We start from the raw sequence: 22,690 nt of genomic DNA on the forward strand, positions 1-22,690 counted from the left end.
GTATCTTGAAATAAGTTTTGCTTGTTTCTTTATGATGTAGATTTTTCTCTCTGAAAATTCAGAAAGATTGCAGTTTTTAAGTTATCCTTATTTTTGAGATGAGATGAATGTATATTTTTCAGTAGCAAGAAGCATTTGTGAATTCGGGATATTGCATTTCCTGGGATTAGCTAAGGCAGTAGCAATATGTGCTGAAAGCTGTGCAAGAATATATGTATCTCAGAATTACTTGTTTTAGGGGCGTGGATTAAGACTTATTAAATGTTTGTGACTAGCTGGCTTGAAGGTGGCAAGGGATAGAAGAACTTAAATTCTTAGGGACTTTCATTCTGCAAAAGAATATGGGAGAGATGCCTAATAAGATGGTCCCAACATTGAATAATTAAAAAGAAATGATTTTGGGCTGTAGCTGTGCAAGGTAATATGGATTTTTTTTTTTTTCTAGAGAGAAGACTTGCTTAACTGATATATTAAAAATAACCATCCTGTATTACAGTATCAGTTCACTTGCTCTTCATGTATAGTTGGAGGGAGTGCTTCAATTTAATACAACAGGCATCATTGCCTGGACTTCCCCATTGAAGGAAGAATATATTTTTTTTTAATTTTATTGGGTTTCGCTTTGATTCATGTAGGAGAAATGAGATAATATCTTCTTCACCTAATGAGGTGAACTGAAATTAGAACTCCAAACTGCATATAGGCTTTATGCCCAGTTTGTAATAAGTATAGAAATGCCAGCCCTGGGGAAAAATGGTTAAAACTTTAAAATGTTCTCCCAATGGGGGGAGACTGGGAAGACAACGTGAAGACAAAAACAAACTGCTTTCAAATAAAAGTGTAAGTATTTGTGTGCTCTGATTTCTTTCAACCTTTTTGACCTAGGATAAAAAGTTAATAAAACCAGCCTGTAGAGGACTCATGTTCTAAAAGTAGGATTGTTACACTATTGGGTACAACACAGAAAAAATATAGAAATATCGCCTTGACCTAAACTCTTAGTGATGAATACAAGTGATGCTCATTCAAACATGTAGAAAAGCTAGGAAATGTACGGTACAAAGACGCACATGGGCAACGTAGTAAGCAGCAAGGTTGACTCGAAGCCACCCTTTACTTGCTAGCTACTTCTTATATGCTGCTTCTGCCCATGTGATCACCCAGGGCTCAATTGATTAACCTGCAGCACCTGTTTCTGATAATTGAATGCAGCTTGCCATCTGCATTAACTTGTCTTTACCATCTTTGCTCAAACTGAGGAAGTATCTGACTGGTCCAAGTCATGTTTGTATCCAAAATTTCCCCCTTTTTCTTTTTGGACCAGCCAGCCTTCAGCAAAACATTTCAAAATTAAAGGTAGGTATTTTCACTCATGGCCATGTGTGGTAGTTTGAGCCTGGCTGGATGCCAGGTGCCCACCACACTGCTTTATCCCCCACCTCCTCAGCAAGCCAGGGAAGGGGAGAAAATAAGATGGGAGTCTTGTGGGTTGAGATAAAAGCAGTTTAATAAAGAAACACCAAGCCGCGCATGCGGAAAGCAAAGTAAAAGCAGATAAAGCTGTTACTCTCTACTTCCCATCAGCAGCGATGTCCAGCCACCTCCCGAGAAGCAGGGCTTCAGTATGCGTAGCGGTTGCTTTTGGAAGGCCAGAAATGAATCTCGCCTCCCCTTCCTGCTCCTCTCCCCCAGTTTATATTACTGAGCTGACATCATATGGTATGGAATATCTCCTTGGTCAGCCTGGGTCAGCTGTCCTGGCCGTAGTCCCTCCCAAGATCATGCCCACCCACAGCTATTGGTGAAGGTGGGGGAAGGAATGCTGGAGGGACAGCCCTGATGCTGTGTGAGCGGTAGTCATAATATTGATATCAACAGTAAGCACAGCACTGCAGAAGCTGCTGTGGAAAATCACTACCATCCCAGACCCACTACAGTCTCCACCCCTTATTCCATACCATTTATGTCATGCTTAGACAAACCATTTTAACAACCCATATACATTTTTATATACTCTCATTAACCAGTACCCCCACTCTTCAACAGACAAACATCATTCTTGTATTCCCTCTTACATCAAACAAACTGTCGTGGTTTGGTCCAGCTAGCACAGCAGCACCACGACAGTCTCTCGCTCGATGCCCCCATTCAACCCCACCCCCGTTAAGATGGCGGAGGACCCAGCGAAATGGGAGTAAAAAGATAAGCATGATTGTTGTGGATTGAGACAAGAGCAGGGAGGGCTCGCTGCCAATTATGTTTCTGGGCAAAACAGACTCCAGTACTCGACTTAGAGAGGAAAATAGGAAAGTTTATTCTACAAGAAACAGAACAGAATAAAAGCAGAAAAAGAAAAGGGAGTAGGATGATGAGAAAATTACAACCAGCACTTTAAGATCTCCCTCCCCCATCCCTCCTTTCTTCCCAGGCCCAGCTCACTGCTCCTGATATCTCTACCTCCTCCCCCCTCAATGGCTCAGGGGGGCAGGGAGTGGGGAATGTGGTCAGTCTCTCACAGATGGGCTCTGCCGCTTCTGTCTTCTCAGATGAGGACGACTCCTGGCATTCTTCCCCTGCTCCAACACGGGGTTCCTCCCCCGGAACACAGTCCTTAACAATCTTCTCTGGTGTGGGTTGTTCCCAGCAGCTGCGGCTTCTGCCGATACAGGTTTCCTCACACGGGACGCAGTCCTTGGTGAATATCTCTGACTTGGATTCTTCACTGCGGTTGCAGTTTCTGCAGTTGCAGGGTCCCTCTCTCGGGACAAGGCCTCTTCTGGGCATAAGTTTAATGAGCTGCTTTGTCATGGGTTCCTCCTCACAGTTACAGCTGTGGATATTGGGTCCCTTTTTCCGGACACAGCCTCCTCCGGCCAAAATCACTGTCCCTGGCTTGGGGCCTTTAATGAAGTGAATCGCTGCCCCTGATACGGGCTCATTATCAAAATAAGTCTCTGCCCCTGATGCGGGGTCTTTAAAGAAATGAAAATAAATCTCAGCTTCACCAGCTCTCTCCATAGAATGCAGGGGAGTCTCTGCTCCAGCACACCTCCTCCTCTCTTTCATCACTGACCTTGGAGTCCGCATGGTTGTTTCACCGTTCCTACTCTGTGCACCACCACCAGCCAGAAGAAAGAAGAAGGGGCAGAAGAAGGAAAGAAAAATGGAGGAAGAAACCTCCCCTTTCAGCTTCTTCTCAAAAAAGTGATCGTGGAGGCGTCTAATTGGCTCAGCCCCAGAAGTGGGTCTGGCTCTGAGCTGGGGAGAGTTGCGAGCAACTTCTTACAGGAGCCATCTTTACAGCCCCTTCCACCTTACCAGAAAAGGCTATAAAGTCAAACCATGACACAAACAAACAACATTCTTATATCTTTCATTCTCTGTGGATGTTCACTGGAGCAGGCCATAACTTCTGTCTCATACATCAAGATGGATATCCAGGCCAGGGGAAACAGTATGTTCAGTGTTGGGCACCAGCACCGGCTTGGTTTGTCCACTTGTCCGGTTTTACTTGCAAAGTTCATCTACAACAGATAACTCACATAACAGGTTATTTTTCCCCCAAGGTTAAGTCTCCTTGAGGTACACATCGAGTTTCCCCATCTTTTCTCATCACCCACCAAGTACACCCAGGCCCTTGAGCAAAGACAATCCCATGAATGGGTTTGCCCTTTCCCATGGGAGGTGCAACCCATACTGCCTTCCCCAGCCATTTCCCTGGGTGCACTACAGGGACCTTATCTCCTCCCATAGTATGTAGTGGTTTTGTTTGGGCAGGACCAGGACGGTTAGTTGAACCTCTGCTGCTAACCAGCCAAGGGACTTCTGCTAAATTTTTATCCCACTGCTTCTTTTTCACTACTGGGGCATCCACTGTGGTTGTTGTTTGATTCCCTGACTCAACCATGGTAGTCTCAGGTATAGTTTGAATTTCCACCTCGGCCATAGATCTCTGAGAGGACTGGACTGCGACTAACTCAACCATGGTGGTCTCAGGTACCGTTTGAGTTTCCACTTCAATCATAGTTCTCTGAGAGGACTGGAATGCAGCTCGGTAGGCAGAGACTAGGCCCCAGTATAGTGCCTGAACCTGATGGGCCTCATTAGGGTAGGTAAGACACCCTTCTATCAGGTGGCGTGCCAGTAAAGCAGGGTTTTTTATCTGTTCAGGTATAAAATCCCAGGTTACAGGAGGTGATAACCGTCCTAGGAATTTGCCCAAATTCATCCACACACCCTGCCACCCAGGGACTGGCCGCTTCAGGGGGCATTTTAACATGTTTCCATCGCAAAATTGCCCTCTCTGATACCCAGATGAGTCCAGATTCCACAAAATATGTAATATACCAACCATGTTAATTAGTAATATTAAAACTCTCGTATAAGGGTGACTAAGGACCTGGGAAGTCTGTATAACAAAATTGTCTAGATCAGTCCGAGCTGAGGGGAAAGAGGTGCTTTGCCCCACGACCTCCATAAGATAGCTCCCACAGCACAGTAAATCCATCAGTAACAGAATGAGACTTGCTATTATTATTTGGGCCATCATGTTCCCAGGCCCTTTATCCTTTTCACAAAATCATATAGCCAGCTTAGCAAAGCTATTAAGGTTAAAGCACAGCACAGAGTCAGTGTTAGTAGCATCGTGTTCCCAAACATTAGAAAATGTAAGATAAGCTGCATAACAGCAAGGCTCCGTGACCAGCACAGGAACTTTGCACTCATTGACTTACTGTAATTGCAATGCAGTTAATTTAAAACTGCTATTATCTCGTCCCACGTTGGGCGCCAAAAGGGCTGTGGTAGTTTGAGCCTGGCTGGATGCCAGGTGCCCACCACCCCGCTTTATCCCACACCTCTTCAGCAAGCCAGGGAAGGGGAGAAAATAAGATGGGAGTCTCGTGAGTTGAGATAAAAGCAGTTTAATAAAGAAGCAGCAAAGCCACGCGTGCGGGAAGCAAAGCAAAAGCAGCTAAAGCTGTTACTCTCTACTTCCCATCAGCAGCGATGTCCGGCCACCTCCCGAGAAGCAGGGCTTCAGTACGCGTAGCGGTTGCTTTGGGAAGGCCAGAAATGAATCTCGCCTCCCCTTCCTGCTCCTCTCCCCCAGTTTATATTACTGAGCTGACGTCATATGGTATGGAATATCTCCTTGGTCAGCCTGGGTCAGCTGTCCTGGCCATAGTCCCTCCCAAGATCATGCCCACCCACAGCTATTGGTGAAGGTGGGGGAAGGAATGCTGGAGGGACAGCCCTGATGCTGTGTGAGCAGTAGTCATAATATTGATATCAACAGTAAGCACAGCACTGCAGGAGCTGCTGTGGAAAATCACTACCATCCCAGACCCACTACACCATGACTTTACAACAAAAGGTGAACAACAGCTACATTGCTGAATAATATAACATAAAAGTCCATTTTATAAATTCAAAATAAACATAATATAATGTGTTGCTGGAAGGAACTCATGCTGGTGAGAAAGGATGAATTTCCTGTGTCTCAACTGATGTTTTTCACTTTTCAATTGCAGTTTGAGATTCTTTTTTAGCATGATTATTAGGCTGTCGGAGAAATCTTCTTCATCTATTAAAGCACACTGCTTTTGCTTCCATGTTTCCATTGTCAGTCCTTCAATTCTTGTTAATAAGATATGGAATACTGGAAGAATTTGCAACAACATGTGTGGTTATCAACAGTTTTGTTGCCTTTTGATAACCTCTCTTTTAAGCCAGATTCTGATTAGAGATTTCTTTCAACAATGCTCACTCTAATTGAGTGACAGTATCGACCACATATAAGGAGTCCGAGATAATGTTTAATGGGACATCTGGCCATTTCTTGAAAGTTGTAACCACAGCCATTAACTCCAACAGTTGAACCGAGCTGCCTGGGGAGTGAACAGTTAGATTTTGCCATTGTCCGTTCTCCAACCAAACCTGTCCTGCTTTGGCTTGTATCTTACCTGCATCAGTGAATACAGTTAGACCTTTAACGGGTACTGTTGATCTCATTGGCCAGTCTTCCATTTGAAATGTAAGGGAAAACAATTTATGGTCTGGATAATGATTATTTATAGTCCCTGGATATGACAATAAGGCCCACTGTAATTCATCTGACGGTTGCAGTGTCCAGTTCAAGAATTCATCTGTTAGAGGAATGAAAATTTTTGCTATTACCGACAACATCACCAGGCCGTCCGAATGCATCACTCCGCTCAGCGACCGCTGAGGGGACAAGACCACTGCATATTCAGTATGGATGATACTTTGTTCCAGCTTTATTGCTTGTGCCATGCACTTTTATCTGCTAACACAAACACCTCCTTTCACTGTGCCCCGTGCCCGCCTCTTCTGTACTCTCCACCTCTCGCGTCACAGCCTGAGATCTTCCAGGCACCTACAACATCTCCCCCTCCCTAAGCTCGATGACTCCAGCATCCTGTGTCACAGGCTGATACATAACGTGTCTGCCCAGCACACGTGCTAGCTGAGCCAATTGCAGGAAGATATAAAGAGATGCTGGTCATGTTCCAGTTCACTGCCCAATCTCACCAATAGTTGAGTGACTCCAGCTGGATCTGTGTTACGGTGAGCGCTCCGAAGAACACACCAACCTGCAAAAGAAACTCAGTAGACCGTTAGACTAGTATTTCTGGTCATATTTGCTTCACCAGGACTCACTGCTGGGTTCCCTTCTCTTCTACACAAGCATACCCTTGGCCCAGGCATCTAAGACTCCATGCCGACTCCCACTCCCCAGTGTCGATTTGCCGCAATTTGACTGCCAGTAATTTATCTACTGCTACCGGCTCTTGCTCCCTAAAGTATCCTTGCGCCGGTATGGATCCTGACCCTCTAACAAAATGGTTAAGGACGTACAGACAGCGCATTAAAATATCGTGTTGCCTAATGGGGGGAGTTCTATGTCCCATGCTCTCCCCCTCCCTAAGATGGTTGAACTGTACTTTTAAGAGTAGCGTGAGCACATTCAACAATTGCCTGTCCTTGGCTATTGTAAGGGAGGCCGTGCACCAATTTAATCTGCCAGGTTCGACAGAATTCCTGTGTCACATGGGAGGTGTAACAAGGCCCATTGTCAGTTTTAATTTGTTCAGGACATCCTAGGATGGCTATACATTGTAGCTGGTGCCTAATCACGTGGCGTGCTGTGGCTCGACTCATGGGGGTAGCTAGTATGTAGCCACTGCAGGTGTCAGTGGTGACATGGAGGTGATGATTGGGGCGAAAGGGCTCATAAATTGTGACATCCATTTGCCAGATCTGATTCGGGAGCAACCCTCGGGGGTTAACTCTGCCTTCCCATGGTGGCGCTGGAGCACACTGAGGGCAAGCAGCAACTATCTGCTTTGCCACTTGGAGAGGGATCTTGGTCTGATGATGTAGAACCCACGCTCCACAATGCAAAAAGGTGTGCAGCTGTCTGGCCGCTGGCAAATTCTGTATGGTGGAGATAGGCCATACATGCGTCGCTGCTTTGTCTGCCTTTTGGTTACCTTTGGTGAGAGCTCCTGGAATATTGGTGTGACTGTTGATGTGTACAATAGAGCAGGGGGCAGCACAAGTTTGTAAAGCATTCAATATGAGGTCCGCTATACTGGTGAAGGCAGAAATGGATCGTGCACATTGTCAAACTAGTTCAGTGACGAATCTCAAGTCAATGATGATATTGAGCGGCATTGAATGCTATGCCTCCAGGGCAAGGGCGACAACCTTGGCCTCCAGATATTGCACCGATTTTGTGGCGTCCGTATGCAAGATTTTCTCCCATCTGTCTCCCTGTTTTCACACCACTGCTGCTGTGTTGGTCTTTGATGAGGCATCTGTAAAGACAGTGGGGCCTTCCACCAGCGCCGTGGACAACTGCACATCAGGTGTGCACTGCACATTCCGCAGCAAGTGCAACAGCGACTGTTCTATCGGGCCAGAGAGCTGACCGGTAAAATCCGCTAAGGCATTTTGGAGCTCCCACTCCATCTGAAACATTTTTTTCCCTTGGGCAACTGAAATAGGCAACATAAGGACAGTTGGGCCCATTCCCGACAGTTGCCATGCACGCTGTCTTACCCGTCTAATCATGGCCGCGCATACTCGAGTCCAAAATGGCGTGGCCACCTTTTCATGGCTCTGATAGTTCTACTGCAGGACGATGAGATGATGACTACCATCAAGTTGCCCCAGGAAACCGTGTGCTCCTTGTGGAATCAAATGGATAGCAGTGACCAACGACTGGCCTAGTTGCCATCTGGTCAAAGCATGACTCTGCACATGGTTGATAATGTTTGCCAGTAATGCTTTCTTGCGGTCAGACAGCGGCCTTGGGGCTTATACTACTGGCTCGCCTCTGAGAAGTGGGTAAAATATCTACATCTCATCCTGGGTGATCGGTACGAATGATCGCAGCCACTGTAGGGTCTCCACTAACTGTTGTGCCTGTTGTAGCATAGTTATCTGGTCAATTACCAACAATTTCTGCGCTCTCACTTGCTTTTTGTGATAAGCGTCCCTAAATATTTTATTCCACTACCCCACTGGGTCTAACTAGGTTCGATAATTAGTCCATGTTTAGCTAACTCCTCCACAACCTCCTGGTGGAGTTGGCGGAGCTCGCCGCCGCTGGGCAAGCTCAACAAGATATCCTCCATATAGTGGACTATTTTCGCTTGTAACCATTTATGATAAATGGATCATAGGGCAGCGCCGACTGCCAATTGGGACAATGTTAGTGAGTTTTTCATGCCTTGGGGTAGCACAGTCCACTGATATCTATGTGTCGGCTCTTCATGATTCACCGAGGGGACGGTAAAGACATAACGCTATCTGTCGCTTTTTGCAATGGGAATGGAGAAAAAACAGTCCTTTATGTCAATGACACAGATGTCCCATTTCTCTGGGACCATACTGGGAAGGGATAACCCCAATTGAAGTGGACCCATGTCCTGAAGCTGCACATTCACAGCGCGCAAGTCTTGCAACATGCGCCACTTACCTGATTTCTTTTTGAATCACAAAGACAAGTGTGTTCCAGGGGCTTGTAGAGGGTTCAAGGTGGCCTGCCTGAAGTTCTCAGGTCACGATATTGATGAAGGCCACCCGCTTTTCTGCAGGCAGTGGCCACTGTTCCTCCCATACTGGCGTGTCAGTCAACCAAATCATGGGAGGTGGGCGGTGAACAGCGGCCACTAGACAAAATCTGTGGATAACGAAATTCCCATCTGGTCCAAGGAATCACGCCCCAGAATGGGGAAACGCGTTACGGCGATTACTGGTGTGCAAGTGGCCTGGAGTGTGGTGCCAGAGGCCTCTTGATGTTCAATTCGAACTGGAACAGCGCTGCTTTCCATCGCGCTCACCCCTCCAATTCCTTGCACTGCCGTCCAGGGCTGCCGCAGCCATGCATGGGGCCATATGTGCGCAGGTATGACAATAATGTATGCCCCGGTATCCAAAAGGTCCTTGATTGCAATTGTTTGTGAACTTTACTTTGTGATATATGTAATCGATACGTATAGCTCTGGCCGGTAATGAAGGGACATGAGCAGGTTTATTGAGGGACCGTGGGCTTCCATTGAGCTTCCGACCATGCCACCTGTTGGACCCACATCATCACATGGGCTGAATATTGCGGTGACCTCTGTGGAGGGGTAGCCTGGACGTTGTTGGGAGCACCTCACCACGACGGGTGCCCCCCTTTCCTATTTCCTGACCAGGACCAACACTCATGGGCTTTGTGACCTTGTTTGCCACAATGCCAACAAATAAGGGTACCAGTAGTGTCACACTGTCCTTGTGGGCAATTTTTTCTCATATGTCCCAGCTGTCCACAGCCATAGCAGGCACGTGCCCCCGTCACTGCAGCAGTGACAGCGGCAATCATAGGCTGAGTTGTGGTTTGTGCTTCCTTTTGTAGCACATATTTTATCAATTCTGTAAGGGTCATCACGGGCGTGGTGCTGGCGAGATACTCTTTTGTTTGTGCGTTGCACTGGTTCTGGGCACACTTGATTATCACAGCCTCCTGCGCCGCCTCAGGGACTCTGGATCCCGAGATCACCTTTTGTAATCTATCTAAGAAGGTGGCAAATGATTCTGCATTGCTTTGACAGACATTCACCCACGATGGTTCCCTCTTATCAAAGCATGGCACTCGACGAAAAGCGTTTCAGCATCTTCCCTTAAAGGTGGAGCCAATGGCACCTGTTTCTGATAATTGGAAACAGCTTGCCAGCTGCATTAACTTGTCCCTACCATCTTTATTCAAACTGAGGAAGTATCTGGCTGGTCTAAGTCATATTCGTATCCATACCCTTAGTGTTCCTTAATCTCTGCCTGCCTTTTTGTCCTGATTAAACCCCAGTCAGCAAGCAAGTACCAAGAAGCTGCTTGCTCACTCATCCCCCTCCCAGTGGGATGGGGAGGAGGATGGGAAAAATAAACAAAAATTGTGGGTTAAGTATAATAGCCAAAATAAAAGATAATAGCAAAAGAGAAAAAAAAAACATGAAGAAAATACAAGATGCATTTTCTGCGGTGATTTCCCTCTCCCTGCTAACTCCCTCCAGTTTATATACTGAACATGATGTTCTATGGTATGGAATATCCCTTTGACTACTTTGGGTCAGCTGTCCTGGCCATGCTCCCTCCCAGCTTCTTGTGCACCTGCTTTCTGCCAGAATGTGGGAAACTGAAAAATCCTTCACTTAAGCACTACTTACCCTTTTTTCTATTGTAGCTAGCAACAGGACAAGGGGTAATGGGATGAAGCTGGAACACAGAAAGTTCCATTTACACATAAGAAACAACTATTTCACTATGAGGAGTACAGAGCGCTGGAACAGGCTGCCCAAGGAGGTTGTGGAGTCTCCTTCCTTGGAGGTCTTCAAGACCCGCCTGGACACATTCCTATGCGACCTGATCTAGGTGGACCTGCTTCTGCAGGGAGGTTGGACTAGGTTGATCTCTAAAGGTCCCTTCCAACCCCTACCATTCTATGATTCTGATATCCTCTGATTTTCTGCAACTCCTGGGACAGTTTCTTGGAAAGTATGTGTCAGTTTCTCCACAGCTGAGACGAGGAAGAGAAATTTTTTCGTGTTGCTGGAGTCAGCCACCCACTTTATCCACTGTTGGCCCCTCTTTGTCTTTCCAGTCCATTACTGTTAATGAGTTGGCATACAACAGTGTTGCGCTCCTTACAAACTTCTGCCATGTGGATTGTGTGCATCGGATTTTATCTGGATCTGTTGGTAACTATGCATTGTCCAGGTCATAATAACTCATCTTGCACAGCTAATTCCCTGATGTACTACATACTGCTTTCCATGGTGGTCCACATGCCTGGGTTAACATACAACATCTTCCTTGAAGGGATATCTTTCCTTCACACCCGACAGAAGTTGCCTCCAGAGGCTGAGAGTTTGTGTTTTTTTTTCCAATCACCTTGTCAATGCCCCCTTCCCTAGACGGGGATCCCAGTTGATTGGCTTCCCTACCCTCTAATTCCAAGCTACTGGTCCCATTAACCCAGCATTGGAGCAGCCAGGTGACAATGTGCTCACCTGGATGATAGCTGAAATCCTTTTGTGTACCTCACAGCTCATTCATGGATAGGGATTGGGTGATTACCTCTGATTCTGCCTTTTCCTCATGTTCTTATTATGACTGTGGTTCATCTTCATCCTACACTAAGTGAACTGGTTTTATTTGATTGTATTTCTTCTGTTTAGGAGCGACTAATACAGGCAGGGGTTTCTTCTCTGGTTCAGCTGCAGTGCTTATCACAGGGATTGGAGTAGAGGCAGTACCTTTTGGTCTGTTTGTCTTCCTTTCCCTCTGAGGGTGCTGCCTAATTTTGAGCAGTATTTGGTAGATACCAGCCATGGCCCAGCACAATGCAGGACATTGTGCCTCTTTGGAATAACCACAACATTTTCCTTTCAAATCCTCTATCACTTTATCAAGGTCCTGTAGTTGTTCAAGGGTTAAGTTCCAAATAATTTGAAGTGGGAGGTTCTCTAGATACCTGCCCATATTCTTCCACTTGCCATGCCACCTATAATTATCCAGCCTCAGGGCAGATCTCTGGGTGATCCTCACAAATAGCTATTAAACCCTGAAGACGACCTGAACCACATTCAGGAACATGCTAGTTTCAGCATTCCAAGGATATTGAAAATTCTCATGAGCTATTGTAACTAACCTAGAGGAGAAGGGAAAGGTGAAGGAAGGTGTCTCTCCCAGAGAGTAGCTCTCCAAGTAGAAAAGGTAAATAGTGTAATCATTAATAGTTTCTGAGAGAAGGCTCCCGAAGTACAGAGCTGACAGCAATGCTGAGTACAAAGATCGAATTAGTCTCATGACTGATAACTTTAGCACACAATAAACCAGTACTACATAGTACAGCAAAGCACCTCGATGGATGATAGCAGCACAGGGAATATAGATGGGAATATAGATGATAAGTGAGGGGTTACACAACACAGCTCTAAGATCGAAGGGCACCACTGTAAGAGCCAATAAATCAACATTGTGACCAGCAGCTATAGAACTAATATAATGACTGCTTATAACAACTTTCTTTTAACACGCTCTGATCAGATCTGTCATCTCAACCATTTGAGCCCTGCATTGGGTGCCCAAAGAACTGTTGTGGTTTAATCACAGCCGGCGACTAGGCACCACACAGCCACCCGCTTACTCCTTTTCCCCCTCAGCGCAGTGGAGATGAGATTTGGGAAAAAAATAAAAGGAAAACTTATGAGTTGAGATAAGAACAGTGAATAACTAAAATAAAATATAATAACAGTAAGAATGGTAATGAAAAGGAATATAACAAAAAGAGAGAAACAAAACCCCCAAAAAGACAAGTGATGCACAATGCAATTGCTTGTCACCTGCTGACTAATGCCCAGACCCTCCCTGAGCAGTGAACCACTCCTTCCAGTCAACTCTTCTTTCCCTGCCAACTCTCTCCAGTTTATATACTGGGCATGATGCTCTATGGTATGGAATTGTCCTTTGGCTAGTTCAGGTCAGCTGCCCTGGCCATGCTTCCTCCCAACTTCTTGCGTACCTGCTTGTTGGCAGAATCTGGGAAACTGAAAAGTCCTTCACTTAGGATAAGCACTACTTGACAACAGCCAAAACATCAGTGTGTCATCAACATTATTCTCACACTAAATCCAAACCATAGCCCTGTACCAGCTACTAAGAAGAAAGTTAACTCTATCTCATCCAAAACCAGGTTACTTAGTTACTCAACAACAAAAACTTTTTAGATTGATTATTGTGTTATGTGAAGCTTTGTGGCTTTGTCATGCAACATCAGCTTATGTGTGTTAACAAAGATGCAGCTGTTTCAGTGTAGAAATAGCACTGTACATCTGAGTTTACTTCCCCTCTCTCCCCCTACCCATGCTAGGAGATCTAGTTGTGTGTTAATTTTTTAGTTATGATATTGTGTCATCTAGGACTGTAAGTAATTCTAGAAACTCCTTTCTGTGTCCCTATGGTAGTAAAATCATCTCTGTGCAAGGGACTTTGCAGTATAACTTAGAAGTGTGGCTTCAACTGATGTAAATCAGGCTGTAAAGCATTCATAGGGTAGTCAGAAGTTCTATGGTGTCCATATTGTGTATGCAAGTGGTAGCAAATTATGTGAAACTTATTGGTTTCATGTTCTACACCTTTGGGATGTGTTCTTCAAGTATAAAACTTCCCTTAATACTGAGCTCATTTTGACTTCTGCATTCAGAAGATTTGGCATTTTCATAAAGATCTATGTTTTATTATTTTTGTTGGTGTAATGATATTCTTGAAACTAATTATGAAGAATATAATACATTTAACTAGAAGGGAATCAATTCAGTATGACACCAAGTGTATTTTATTTATTTACATGTTTTTTAGGTTTTATAGATAGCCTAGTATATTGTGGAATTTTTTATCTTACTCCCATTTGTGATGTCTTACTATAAGCCCTAAGGACAAGCATTATTCATGTTAATGTGGAAGGATTTAGTGTTGATACATCAGATTCCTGTCTGTGGTTTCAAGCCAATGTAAGTTCTACATCAAGTGCTTTGGTTAGTTTGACAAATCCTGTCATCTACCTATGCCTAATTTGGATAAGGTTTGTTAATGCTTTCAGGATATAGTGTTAATGACTATCCAGAATGAAACCACATGATACGATCATATATTTAACAGAATTCTAGGACTATCAGCTGCTGTATGAACAAAGAATTGTTCAGAAATGACTCAATGACAGAATTGTAGGTAAATGAACTTCAAGAAACATCAATTTACTTAAAAAAAGTAACTCTAGATTTTGGTGGAGGTTTTTCAGTTGTACTTTAGAAGCCTATTTGTAGTGGGTCTGGGATGGTAGTGATTTTCCACAGCAGCTCCTGCAGTGCTGTGCTTACTGTTGATATCAATATTATGACTACCGCTTGCACAACATCAGGGCTGTCCCTCCAGCATTCCTTTCCCCACCTTCAGCAATAGCTGTGGGTGGGCATGATCTTGGGAGGGACTATGGCCAGGACAGCTGACCCAGGCTGACCAAGGAGATATTCCATACCATATGACGTCAGCTCAGTAATATAAACTGGGGGAGAGGAGCAGGAAAGGGAGGCGAGATTCATTTCTGGCCTTCCCAAAGCAACCGCTACGCGTACCGAAGCCCTGCTTCTCGGGAGGTGGCCGGACATCGCTGCTGATGTGAAGTAGAGAGTAACAGCTTTAGCTGCTTTTGCTTTGCTTCCCGCGCGCGCGGCTTTGCTGCTTCTTTATTAAACTGCTTTTATCTCAACCCACGAGACTCCCATCTTATTTTCTCCCCTTCCCTGGCTTGCTGAGGAGGTGGGGGATAAAGCGGGGTGGTGGGCACCTGGCATCCAGCCAGGCTCAAACTACCACAGCCCTTTTGGCGCCCAACGTGGGGCGAGATAATAGCAGATTTACATTAACTCCATTGTAATTACAGTAAGCCAATGAGTGCAAAGTTCCTGTGCTGGTCACGGAGCCTTGCTGTTATGCAGCTTATCTTACATTTTCTAATGTTTGGGAACACGATGCTACTAACATTGACTCTGTGCTGTGCTTTAACCTTAATAGCTTTGCTAAGCTGGCTATATAATTTTGTGAAAAGGATGAAAGGGCCTGGGAACATGATGGCCCAAATAATAATAGCAAGTCTCATTCTGTTGCTGATGAATTTAGTGTGCTGTGGGAGCTATCTTGTGGAGGCCATGGGGCAAAGCACCTCTTTCTCCTCAGCTCGGACTGATCTAGACAATTTTGTTATACAGACTTCCCAGGTCCTTAGTCACCCTTATACGAGAGTTTTAATATTACTAATTAACATGGTTGGTATATTATATATCTTGTTGAATCTGGATTCATCTGGGTATCAGAGAGTACAAATTTGCGATGGAAACATGTTAAAATGCCCCCTGAAGCGGCCAGTCCCTGGGTGGCAGGGTGGGTGGATGAATTTAGGCAAATTCCTAGGACGGTTATCACCTCCTGTAACCTGGGATTTTACATCTGAACAGATAAAAAACCCTGCTTTACTGGCACGCTACCTAATAGAAGGGTGTCTTACCTACCCTAATGAGGCCCATCAGGTTCAGGCACTATACTGGGGCCTAGCCTCTGCCTACCGAGCTGCATTCCAGTCCTCTCAGATAACTATGATTGAAGTGGAAACTCAAACGGTACCTGAGGCCAACATAGTTGAGTCAGTCGCAGTCCAGCCCTCTCAGAGAACTATGGCCGAGGTGGAAATTGAAACTATACCTGAGACTACCATGGTTGAGTCAGGGAACCAAACAACAACCACAGTGGTTGCCCCAGTAGTGAAAAAGAAGCAGTGGATAAGGAGGTCAAGTCCATATCATCGATTAGTAAGGGCAGAAGAGGAGGAAGAGGAAAGGCTAGAAGAAGAAACTGGTCCTTCGGTAAGGAGATCAGGAGAAGGAGTGAAAGAAATCGAAAAGGAAATGGAAACTACTTGGTCCCTCACCTCAACAGAACTTAGAGATATGCGAAAAGATTACAGTCGCCAGCCAGGTGAGCGGATTGGTGCCTGGCTGCTCCGATGTTGGGATAACGGGGCTGACAGTCAGCAATTGGAAGGCAGAGAAGCCCAACAGCTAGGATCTCTTGCTAGGGACCGGGGAATTGATAGAGGCATTGGAAAGAAGACCTCAATTTGTAGTCTCTGGAAACGGCTCCTCTCAAGTGTACGGGCAAGATACCCATTCAAGGAAGACATTGTAAATGCCCGAGGAAAGTGGACTAGAGCTGATGAAGGGATCCAATATCTAAGAGAATTAGCTGTGTTGGAAGTCATCTATGGTGATCTAGATAATGCTGAGGCCTCCACAGATCCAGACGATGTCCAGTGTACACGGGCCATGTTGAGAAAAGTGATTTGGAGTGCCCCAGCTACATATTCTAATATCCTGGCAATGGTGTATCATCCAGACATGGATATACCAACAGTGGAGAGGGTATCTTCTTGGTTACAGAACTATGAAGAGAGCCTCTGCACCTCCTCATCAGTGTGGGATGATGGCCTGACTGTCAGATCTGCCTCAAGAATTCGGTCATCCACTGTCCCGACCAGGGGAAAAGGAAGTCCTAGACGCAGGAGTACACCGCGAAATGAACTCTGGCTCTTTTTGCGTGGCCAAGGAGAGGATATGAGGAAGTGGGATGGTGAACCCACTTTTAAGCTGGAAGCGGGTGTACGTGAACTAAGGGGGAAGACAGCTGTTAAAAGAGGACCACCCAAGAGAGCTGTCAGCATAGTGGCTGCCAAAACAAAAGAGGACAATCAACAATCTCCAAGACATAGAAGAACTGCAACTACTTCCTTCGATGCCAATGAGGAGACTTCAGGTCTGCAATTGCAAGGATCAGATAGCGAATACTCTGATGAAGAACAGAAATAGAGGGTCCTTGCCTCCAGCCAGGAGGAGGAAAGGGATGACCGAATCTACTGGACTGTGGGGGTTCGATGGCCTGGCACATCAAACCCACAAAAGTATAAAGCCTTAGTAGACACAGGGGCACAGTGTACATTGATGCCATCAAGGTATAGAGGCACAGATTCTGTCTGGATCTCTGGAGTGACAGGGGGATGTGAAGAATTATCTGTATTAGAGGCTGAAGTGAGCTTAACAGGGGACAAATGGGAAAAACACCCCATTGTGACTGGTCCAGAGGCCCCTTGTATTCTTGGCATAGATTACCTCAGGAGAGGGTACTTCAAAGACCCCAAGGGGTATCGATGGGCTTTTGGTATAGCCACTGTAGATACAGAGAAAATCAAACAACTCTCTAGTTTACCTGGCCTCTCAGAAGACCCTTTTGTTGTGGGATTGCTGTGAGTTCAAGAGCAACAGGTACCAATTGCTACCAGGACGGTGCACCGGAGGCAATATCGCACAAAAGGAGATTCCCTGACTCCCATCCGTGAGTTGATTCATCAACTGGAGGCTCAAGGAGTAATTAGCAAAACTCATTCCCCATTTAATAGCCCCATATGGCCTGTGGAAAAATCTGATGGAGGGTGGAGGTTAACAGTAGACTATCGTGGCCTGAACGAAGTGACACCACCACTGAGTGCTGCTGTACCAGACATGTTAGAGCTCCAGTATGAACTGGAGTCAAAAGCAGCCAAGTGCTATGCTATGATTGACATCGCTAATGCATTTTTCTCAATTCCATTGGCAGCAGAGTGCAGGCCACAATTTGTCTTCACATGGAGAGGTGTCCAATATACCTGGAATCGATTGCCCCAGGGGTGGAAACATAGTCCTACTATTTGCCATGGTCTAATCCAAACTCTGCTGGAAATGGGTGATGCCCCTGAACATTTACAGTACATTGATGACATAATTGTATGGGGCAACAAGGCAGAAGAAGTGTTTGAGAAAGGGAAAAGAATAATACAGATTGTCCTAAAAGCTGGTTTTGCTATAAAAAGAAACAAAGTAAAGGGACCTGCACAAGGGATACAGTTTTTGGGCATAAAATGGCAAGATGGGTGTCGACATGTGCCTATGGATGTTGTGAATAAAATAGCGACTATGTCTCAACCAACTAATAAGAAAGAAACACAAGCTTTCCTGGGCCTTGTGGGATTCTGGAGGATGCATATCCCAGGTTATAGTCAGCTTGTGAGCCCTCTCTTTAGAGTAACCAGAAAGAAGAACTGTTTTGAGTGGGGCCTTGAGCAACAACAAGCTTTTCAACAAATTAAAGAGGAAATAGCTCGTGCAGTCGCCCTTGGGCCCATCCATACAGGATTAGATGTGCAGAATATCCTCTACACTGCCGCTGGAGAGCATGTTCTCACCTGGAGCCTCTGGCAGAAAACATCTGGAGAAACCCGAGGTCGACCATTAGGGTTTTGGAGCTGAGGATATCGAGGATCAGAAGCCCACTACACCCCAACTGAAAAAGAAATACTAGCAGCATATGAGGGACTTCGAGCTGCTTCAGAAGTCATTGGCACAGAAGCTCATCTTTTCTTGGCACCACGTCTGCCTGTGTTACACTGGATGTTCAAAGGGAAAACCCCTTCTAAACATCATGCAACCAGCGCTACATGGAGTAAGTGTATGGCGTTGATTACACAACGATCTCGGTTGGGGAAATCTAATCACCCAGGAATCCTGGAAGAAATCATGGACTGGCCAGAAGGCAGAGATTTTGGAGCATTGCCTGAGGAAGTAGCTCGTGCCCAAGAGGCACCACCATATAATGAACTATCAGAAGATGAGAGGCATTATGCTTTGTTTACTGATGGATCCTGCCGCGTGGTAGGAAATCATCATAAGTGGAAAGCTGCTGTGTGGAGTCCCACACGACGAGTTGTTGAGGCCACTGAAGGAGAAGGTGAGTCAAGTCAGTTTGCTGAAGTGAAGGCTATCCAACTAGCTCTAAAGATTGCAGAACGAGAGAAGTGGCCAGTACTCTATACTGACTCCTGGATGGTGGCTAATGCTCTATGGGGATGGCTACAGCAATGGAAGAAGACCAACTGGCAGTGCAAGGGTAAACCCATCTGGACTGCTGCATTATGGCAAGACATTGCTGCTCGGGTGGAAAACATGACTCTGAAAGTACACCATGTAGATGCTCACGTGCCAAAAAGCCGTGCCAATGAAGAACAATGGAACAACCAACAGGTAGATAAAGCTGCCAAAATTGAAGTAGCTCAGGTAGATCTAGACTGGGAGCGTAAAGGTGAGCTATTTATAGCTCGATGGGCCCATGAAACATCAGGACATCTGGGAAGAGATGCAACATATAGATGGGCTCGTGATCGAGGGGTGGACTTGACCATGGAAGTCATTACACAGGTCATCTACGAATGTGAAACGTGTGCTGCAATCAAGCGAGCCACACGAATCAAGTCTCCCTGGAACAGAGGCCGATGGCTGGGTTTTCAGTATGGTGAGGCCTGGCAAATTGACTATGTTTGACCACTACCACAAACACATCAAGGCAAGCGTTATATACTCACCATGGTGGAAGCAACTACCGGTTGGTTGGAAACATACTCTGTAAACCACGCCACTGCCCGAAATACTGTCTTGGGTCTTGAAAGGCAAGTTTTGTGGCGACACGGCACTCCAGAAAGAATTGAATCAGATAATGGAACTCATTTTCAAAATAATCTCATAAACTCCTGGGCAAAGAAACATGGCATTGAGTGGATATACCACATCCCCTATCACCCACAAGCCTCTGGAAAGATTGAGAGATATAATGGGTTACTAAAGACCATGTTGAGAGCACTGGGCAATGGGGCATGGAAGCAGTGGGATAAAAATTTAGCAGAAGCCACTTGGCTGGTCAATAGCAGAGGTTCAACTAACCGTCCTGGTCCTGCCCAAACAAAACCACTGCATACTGTGGGAGGAGATAAGGTCCCTGTAGTGCACCCAGGGAAATGGCTGGGGAAGGCAGTATGGGTTGCACCTCCCATGGGAAAGGGCAAACCCATTCGTGGGATTGTCTTTGCTCAAGGGTCTGCGTGTACTTGGTGGGTGATGAGAAAGGATGGGGAAACTCGATGTGTACCTCAAGGAGACTTAACCTTGGGGGAAAAATAACCTGTTATGTGAGTTATCTGTTGTAGATGAACTTTGCAAGAAAAACCGGACAAGTGGACAAACCAAGCCGGTGCTGGTGCCCAACACTGAACATACTGTTTCCCCTGGCCTGGATATCCATCTTGATAGATGAGACAGAAGTTATGACCTGCTCCAGTGAACATCTACAGAGGATGAAAGATATAAGAATGTTGTTTGTTTGTTTGATGCAAGATGCAAGAGGGAATACAAGAATGATGTTTGTCTGTTGAAGAGTGGGAGTACTGGTTAACGAGAGTGTATAAGAATGTATATGGGTTGTTAAGATGGTTTGTCTAAGCATGACATAAATGGTATGGAATAAGGGGTGGAGACTGTAGTGGGTCTGGGATGGTAGTGATTTTCCACAGCAGCTCCTGCAGTGCTGTGCTTACTGTTGATATCAATATTATGACTACCGCTTGCACAACATCAGGGCTGTCCCTCCAGCATTCCTTTCCCCACCTTCAGCAATAGCTGTGGGTGGGCATGATCTTGGGAGGGACTATGGCCAGGACAGCTGACCCAGGCTGATCAAGGAGATATTCCATACCATATGACGTCAGCTCAGTAATATAAACTGGGGGAGAGGAGCAGGAAGGGGAGGCGAGATTCATTTCTGGCCTTCCCAAAGCAACCACTACGCGTACTGAAGCCCTGCTTCTCGGGAGGTGGCCGGACATCGCTGCTGATGGGAAGTAGAGAGTAACAGCTTATCTGCTTTTGCTTTGCTTCCCGCGCGCGCGGCTTTGCTGCTTATTTATTAAACTGCTTTTATCTCAACCCACGAGACTCCCATCTTATTTTCTCCCCTTCCCTGGCTTGCTGAGGAGGTGTGGGATAAAGCGGTGTGGTGGGCACCTGGCATCCAGCCAGGCTCAAACTACCACACTATTCAAAGCTTTTAGCAGTGACAATTGTTTTGCGTAGAGTTCAACTAAAAATTTGAAATTTAATGTGAGCATTCAGCTGAAATCTAGACAGTGATGTAAAATCTAACTTAATTTCAGCATTTTCAGATGGAATTGTTTACATTTAAGGTAGACTTACTGATTAAGTGATGTGTACTTTGTATTATTTTTCCTTGCTTTACTGTAGTTGGATTAATACATGTAGTATTATCAGTATCTTAGTTGGAGGGGTAGTCCTCTATGTTAGGGAGTGTCTTGTCTGTTTAGAGGTCAGTGATGGTGAGGATAGGGTCAAGTGTTTATGGGTAAGAAGTAGAAGGAAGGACAAGGGGGATGTCATGTTAGGAGTCTGCCCAGCTGGGATGAGGAGGTAGATGAGATGTTCTTTAGGCAGCTGGGAAAACTCTTGGGATCGCTAGCCCTTGTTTTCATGGAGGACTTCAGCTTACTGGACGTCTACTGGGAAAACAACACAGCAGAAAGGAGACAGTCCAGGAGGTTCCTGGAGTATGTGGAAGATAACTTCCTCATGCAGCTGGTGGGAGAGCCAACAAGGGAAGGTTCCTTGCTGAACTTGGTGTTAGTGAACAAAGAAGGTCTTGTGGGAGATGTGATGATTGGGCATAGTGATCATGAAAGTTCCTGATCCTCAGAGAACCAAGGAGGGGGATCAGCAGAACTGCTACCTTAGGTTTTCAGAGTGCAGACATTTACCTGTTTAGGAGATTGGTTGTCAAAGTCCCTTAGGAGACAGTCCTGAAGGGCAAAGGAGTCCAGGAAGGCTGGACATTCTTCAAGAAGGAAATCTTAAAGGCACAGAATCAAGCTGTCCTCATGTGCAAGAACATGAGCTGGTGGGGCTGAAGACTGTCCTGGCTGAACAGGGAGCTTCTGCTGGAGCTCAGGAGGAAAAGAGAATTTATGATCTTTGAAAGAAAGGTCAGGCAGCCCAAGAGGACTACAATGATGTGAGGTCATGTAGGGAGAAAATTAGAAGGGCCAAGGCTCAACGCAAACTTAATCTGGCCACTGCTGTAAAAGATATTAAAAAAAGTTTTGATATCAGCAACAAAAGGAGGGAAAAGGAAACTTCACCCTTTAATGGATGCAGAGGGAAGCTTAGTGACCAAGGATGAGAATAAGGCTGAGAAACTTATAGCCTTCTTTGCCTTACTCTTCAGTAGTAAAACCAGCTGTTGTCTGGGTACTTTTCCACCTGAGTCGGAAGACAGAGACAGGGGACAAAACGAAACCCCCTTAGTCCAAGGGGACCTGCTGCTCCATCTTGACTCACACAAGTCGATGGGGCCAGACAGAGTCCACCCAAAGATGCCGAGGAAGCTGATGGAAGTGCTTGCTAAGCCACTCTCCATCATCCATCAGGAGTCCTGGCTCACCAGGGAGGTCCCAGTGAACTGGAGGATGTTAAATGTGATCCCCAACTACAAGAAGGGTTAGAAGAAGGATCCCGGGAACTACAGACCTGTCAGACTGACCTCAGTGCTGGGGAAGGTTATGGAGCAGATCATCCTGAGTGCCATTGTGAGGTATATACAGGACAACCAAGGGTTCAGGCCCAGTCAACATGACTTTATGAAAGGCAGG

General features: G+C 45.7%; 1 protein-coding gene across 2 annotated transcripts in view; it reads left to right on the forward strand.

The window, feature by feature from the left end:
* Positions 1 to 22,690, forward strand: part of LOC133628541 (activated RNA polymerase II transcriptional coactivator p15-like) — a 42,353-nt gene that overhangs the window by 13,737 nt on the left and 5,926 nt on the right. The window lies entirely within an intron of this gene.

Source organism: Colius striatus, chromosome W (assembly GCF_028858725.1).
Source record: "Colius striatus isolate bColStr4 chromosome W, bColStr4.1.hap1, whole genome shotgun sequence".
NCBI lineage: Eukaryota > Metazoa > Chordata > Aves > Coliiformes > Coliidae > Colius > Colius striatus.